We start from the raw sequence: 6,000 nt of genomic DNA, 5'->3' as shown, positions 1-6,000 counted from the left end.
AGGAAATTTAGCTACCAAAAATGCCATTTTTTGTGACTTTTAGTGAGTCATAACAATATAACTACTTATTTCAATTATATGGGGTACTTAGTGTAGTCAAAACCATAGAAATTGGGGGGGTAATGATGCTTTTCAGGTGGTTATGGAACAAAAAGGAAAGTTATGTTTAAAGGATACAGAGTTACAGTTTTAAAACGTAGAAAAGAATTAGAAAGATAAATGGTGATGTTGATCACCCAATAATATGAATGTATTTAATATAACTGAACGGTGCACTTTATAATAATTAACATGTTATATTTTATGTTATTTGATTTTACCAACATACACAATTGGGAAAGAATGTAATATCAGGAAAGGGAGTGGACCTGGGGTAGAGCAGAGAGTAATCAGAAGGGTGAGACCCTGCATATGTTGAAGAAGAAGAACTGAGAGTCTTCATTGGCCAGAAGAGACTTTATAAAAAAAAATTACTCTGAGGGTGTATTAAATAGATATCTATGGGTACACTGCTATCTCCCATGGGTTATCTTAAAGAGTCTTTAATAAAGTCCATAAGGCTTGCTGAGGCTTTTTTAAAAACTGGATTCCCTAGGAGATAATTAGATGGTGGTACTTAAGTCTATGTCTAGGTTGACAGATTTTGCAGGGAAGACGAACTTGAGAACAGTGAAGGTCCTGAGAGTGTAAGTACATGGAAATTAGAAAAAAATAATAAAGGGAATTAGGAAAACTGTGGACTTCGAAGGTCATGTATTAGTGAGTCAGACCTGAGGTTTCTAAGGAGTTATATACACAGTTGCTATTTGGATTACTTGTTGATAAAGATAAGTGGAAAAACTAGAGTCGTTTCCAAGTGTAGGTAAGATATAATGAGAGGATGGAGGTGGAAAGTAGGGAGGCCCAGAGAGAAGTGGGAAGGTCATATTGGGCCAAGATGGTGGTAATATCCAGCAGAACAGATGGTAGGGCAGACTATGGGTTCATCTTTTTCATTTCGGCCCCCCACCTCATCCGTAATAATTCTTTGGGAATATTTCATGGCTCTGTGATGCAGGTACAGAATTCGAGTGAGGAGACTACACCCTCAGTGTCCAGCTGTCTGAGTCCTCAGTGTGCTTCAAATGATGGAGAACTATTGTTTCTTTATGAGAAGAGTTAGTACCTCGTAGCTAAGCTTAAGCTGGAGCTTATGCAATATTGATTCCATTTTATATATACTGTTGGCATGGAGGTTCCTCCTCCTCTTTTCTTGACCATTATGAAATGAATCTATATTTCTCAATATTTGGGTATATCAGGTAAATACATTAAGTAAAGGAATCTTATATATTGCTCCCTGCATAATTTGCTCTTTCTTTTTTATTTTAAAGAAATTCACGTTATTAATTAATTAATTAATTAATTAATTAATTAATTAATTATGACTGTGTTGAGTCTTTGTTTCCGTGCGAGGGCTTTCTCCAGTTGTGGCAAGTGGGGACCACTCTTCATCGCGGTGCGCGGGCCTCTCACCATCGCGTCCTCTCTTGTTGCGGAGCACAGGCTCCAGACGCGCAGGCTCAGTAATTGTGGCTCATGGGCCCAGTTACTCCGCGGCATGTGGGATCTTCACAGACCAGGGCTCAAACCCGCATCCCCTGCATTGGCAGGCAGACTCTCAACCACTGCGCCACCAGGGAAGCCCGTTTGCTCTTTCTTGTTTCTCTTTTACCTTTACTAAATTAGCACAGGGAGAGACCTTGAAATGTTCTAATCAGGAGACATTAGAACATCATATTTCTAGAGAGGTTGGTTGGACAGAGCAGGGGTCCCAGTGAAAATCAAAGCTTCTGTTTCTACTTAGAAGTGTACCTGTATAGAGTAGAGGGCTCCAGGAAATATCCTAGAATATTCCAATGTCCCTGCAGGAGATCATTAACAGAGGTAGGATCTGGTACCAGATCAGTGTACTATGACATGTTTGTCAGTCATCTGATGTGAGATTCTCAGAGCCAATCCCATATGGTAGGGCTGAGTGCAGAATGATGAAGAACCTGTGAAAGCCTTTGATTTCATGTTAAAGATGAAGCTCTGATTTCGGGTAGAATTTTCTTACCTGACTGAATGTCACCCTTCTGTGGTGATGAGATTCTGTGCTTTACCTCCGTTGGTGACCACTGACTGAAAATCATTAGAGAGTCATGTCTAGAAAGCATTCTTTATTTAATTTCTGAAAGAAGAAAACATAGAAAACATTTTTATCCACTTTCAAATTGAGGATCAAAGGGAATGACATCAGTGAAAATGTCAGAGTAAGGAGCTCTGGCTTGTGTCCACCCCCAGAAACACTAACATACGTGGTACAACCTGTCAAAATGATCTTATCAACACATGTAAGTTTTCTTTTCTTTTCGCCCTGTAGATTTATCTTTCATTGAAACTTTGCTTACTAGAGGATGTGGAGAATAAACAGGGAAGTAGAAACTGTATTTCCTGATGAGAGAATCACTAAGTCACATTAGCTGTTCTGAGCTACGTCTTACTCACCGTGACTGTAATTAAAACAAACAAACAAAACACTTTTTTTTGGTAAGTCAGTTCTGACATTTCCTCGTTAAAGACATGGTAACATGGTAACATGGTAACAGATACAGACTTAGACATTTGCCTGCCTCTGTCTTTCCGATTCTTGTGGTCTTAGGTAATAGGCCCAAAAGGTGCCCTGCCGCATCATCTGGTAGCTCAATTTTTACCTTTTCAAGCAGCTCCATTCAGTTTTTGTTAGTGCTGTTACCACTTTACATCCCAGCAGCAGCTAGAAGGTACAGAGTTCTCTAAAACCCCTTCAACATTTATAGTTTGTAGACTTTTGCTGATGGTCATTTGACTGGTGTGAGCTGAAACCTTTTTCGACATTGGATTTGCATATGGCTAATAATTCCTTATACTAAGCTTTAGGCATGTCCTTTTTTTCTTTTCCTTTTTTTTGAAGAGTGACTACAACTTCCCTCTTCTTATTGACTTCTTGAAAAATTTGTCTTGTGTTGAATTTTCTTGCGTATTCCCTACCGCAGAGCATTTTTTGAGGGCAGGTGTCATTTACAGCCCTGCAGTCCTTGTGACTATTAAGCAAACATTAGCACTTTGTTTAAAGCTGCTGTTGTGGGAAACAGCCACAAGGCGGCAGCATCATTACGTTCTCAACTCTTGTTACTAGTGCAAAAGAGTCTTCCTGGAGGTAGTGTTCCAAGGTTGTAAATTAGAGTGGAATGTGCTGGGACAAGCCCCCAGAAGTTTATTTCTCCTTACTTATGTTTGCTTTTTAAATTGAATTTCTATTTCTTATCGGAGTAAACTTGATTAGAGTTTTGTGATTGTCTGGCTGTACAGAATCTGCTCAATGATTCATACATATGTCTGTTCATGTTCGGATCCTGTTACCAGGTATGTTATTACAGAATGTTGAGTAGACCTCCCTTGGTATTTGGTAGGTGTTTTGTCATTATATATTTTATATGTATTGGTGACTATATAATTCATATAGTTTATATGTTACATGTTTATATATATTTAACATATATTAGTATATCTATGTTAGCCCCATAGTCTTAATTTATCCATCCTCCCACCTTTCATTTTGGCTAACCATTAGTTTGTTGTATAAGTCTGTGAGTGTCTGTTTCTGTGGAAATATGTTCATTGGTAGTAATCTTAGGATAACATGTACACATGATATCATAGGATATTTGTCATTCCCTTTTGACTTGCTTAACCTAATATGATTATTTCTAGGCTCATCTGTAGTCCTGAAAACAGCATTGTTCATTTTTTTCCCGAGGCTACTATTCCATTTGGTATGTGTACCACTTCTTCTTTGTCCATTTATCTGTTGATGGACATTTTGTTTGCTTCCATGTCTTGGCTATTGTAAATACTGCTGCAATACACGATTTTCCATCCCGTGTCTTTTTTTTTTTAAGATTTTTTTTAAATTAATTAATTTATTTATTTATTTATTTTTGGCTGTGCTGGTTCCTTGTTTCTGTGCGAGGGCTTTCTCCAGTTGCGGCAAGTGGGGGCCACTCCTCATCACGGTGCGCGGGCCTCCCACCATCGCGGCCTCTCCCGCTGCGGAGCACAGGCTCCAGATGCGCAGGCTCAGCAGCTTTGGCTCACGGGCCCAATTGCTCCGCGGCATGCGGGATCCTCCCAGACCAGGGATCGAACCCGTGGCCCCTGCCTTGGCAGGCAGACTCTCAACCACTGCACCACCAGGGAAGCCCCATCCCGTGTCTTTTTGATTCTGACTTTCACAGGTGAAAGGCCCAATAGTGGGACTTCCGGATCATATGGTGACTCAATTTTTACCTTTAAATGCGCTGCCATTCTGTTCCTATTATTGGCCGTTACCAGTTTACATCCCACTTAGACCGAGAGGTTACGCTATTCTCCACAACTTCTTCAACATCTATTGTTTGTAGACTTTTTGCTGATGGTCATTCTGACTGGTGTGAGGTGATACCTTTGTGTAGATTGGATTTGCATGCGTCTCATATTTCCTGATGTTTTGCGTTTATCAGTGTCCTTTTCACTTTTTTTTTAAGATTGAGCGAAACGTACAACTTCTAACTGCCTTCTTGAAAAATTTGCTGCGTTTGGATTTTTTTGGCCATTCCCTTCCCCAGGACATTTTTTGAGGGCATGAGTCATTTACAGCCCTGCAGTCCTTGTGAATATTAGTGACCATTAGCAGTAGATTTAAAGCTGCTGTTTGAGGAAACGGCTTTTGGGTGGCAGGATTTCTACGTTGCCAACTCTGCTTGCTAGGGAAACAGAACTTCGCTGCAAGTTGTGGTTTTAGGTTGCAGATTAGAGTGGAATGTGCCAGGACAAACCCCCATAAGTTTAACCTCCGTAATTCTTGTCTGTCTCTTTAAGTTGTAGTTTTTATCAGAGCAAATTTGATTGAAAAAAAATTTTTTTTTGTAGGAGTACAGAATCTTGTTCATTTACACATATACCTATATTTATTGATCTTTGGGTCCTTTTCCATGTAGGTTGTTACAGAGTGTTGAGTAGACCACTCTTGGTATTCCATAGGTCTTTGGGGATTATATATTTTATATGTATTAGTATATGTGTGTTAACCCCAATATCCTAATTTATCCATTCCTCACACGTTTTCTTTGGCTTAACCATAAGTTTGTCTTCTCAATCTGAGATTGCCTTTCTCTATGGAAATATGTTCATTTTTATGAATTTTCAGATAACATAAGGGACATCATAGGGCATTTGTCTTTCTCATTCTGACTTACTTCACGTTGTGTGATTATCTCTAGGCTCCTCTGTGGTGCTGCATATGCCATTCTTTTATTTTTTTCCGTGACGGATATTCCATTCTGTCCATATTACCACTTCTTCTTTGTCCATTCATCTGATTATGGACCTTTTTTGTGTTTCCATGTCTTGGCTATTTCAGTATTGCTGCAGTGCACATTTGCCTGCCTCTGTCTTTCCGATTCTTGTGGTCTTAGGTTATAGGCCCAAAAGGTGCCCTGCCGCATCATATGGTAGCTCAATTTTTACGTTTTAAAGCAGCTCCGTTCAGTTTTCGTTAGTGCTGTTACCACTTTACATTCCACCAGCATCTAGAAATTACAGAGTTCTCTAAAAGCCCTTAGCATTTATAGTTTGTAGACTTTTTGCTGATGGTCATTTGACTGGTGTGAGCTGAAACGTTTTCACGTTGGATTTGCATGTGGCTAATAATTCCTTATACTGAACTTTAGGCATGTCCTCTTTTTTCTTTTCCTTCTTTTTTAAAGAGTGACTACAACTTCCCTCTTCGTATTGACTTCTTGAAAAAGTTGTAATGTGTAGAATTTTCTTGCCTATTCCCTACCCCAGGGCATTTGTTGAGGGCAGGTGTCATTTACAGCCCTGCAGTCCTTGTGACTATTAAGCAACCATTAGCACTTGGTTTAAAGCTGCTGTTATGGGAAACAACCACAAGGCGGC

At 39.5% G+C, this 6,000-nt stretch overlaps 1 long non-coding RNA gene across 1 annotated transcript in view; it reads left to right on the top strand.

The window, feature by feature from the left end:
* Positions 1-1,412: 1,412 nt before the first annotated feature.
* LOC309622115 overlaps positions 1,413-6,000 on the top strand; it is a 33,702-nt gene continuing 29,114 nt past the window's right edge. Inside the window, exon 1 of the long non-coding RNA XR_014240523.1 lies at positions 1,413-3,836. This is a non-coding gene — a long non-coding RNA (uncharacterized lncRNA). The remainder of the gene's footprint in view (positions 3,837-6,000) is intronic.

This window comes from Balaenoptera borealis (assembly GCF_965194805.1).
Source record: "Balaenoptera borealis genome assembly, contig: HAP1_SCAFFOLD_1584, whole genome shotgun sequence".
In the NCBI taxonomy this organism is placed as follows: Eukaryota; Metazoa; Chordata; class Mammalia; order Artiodactyla; family Balaenopteridae; genus Balaenoptera; species Balaenoptera borealis.
Note: the sequence above shows the minus strand (reverse complement) of the source record. Positions and strands in the feature narration are given on the sequence as shown.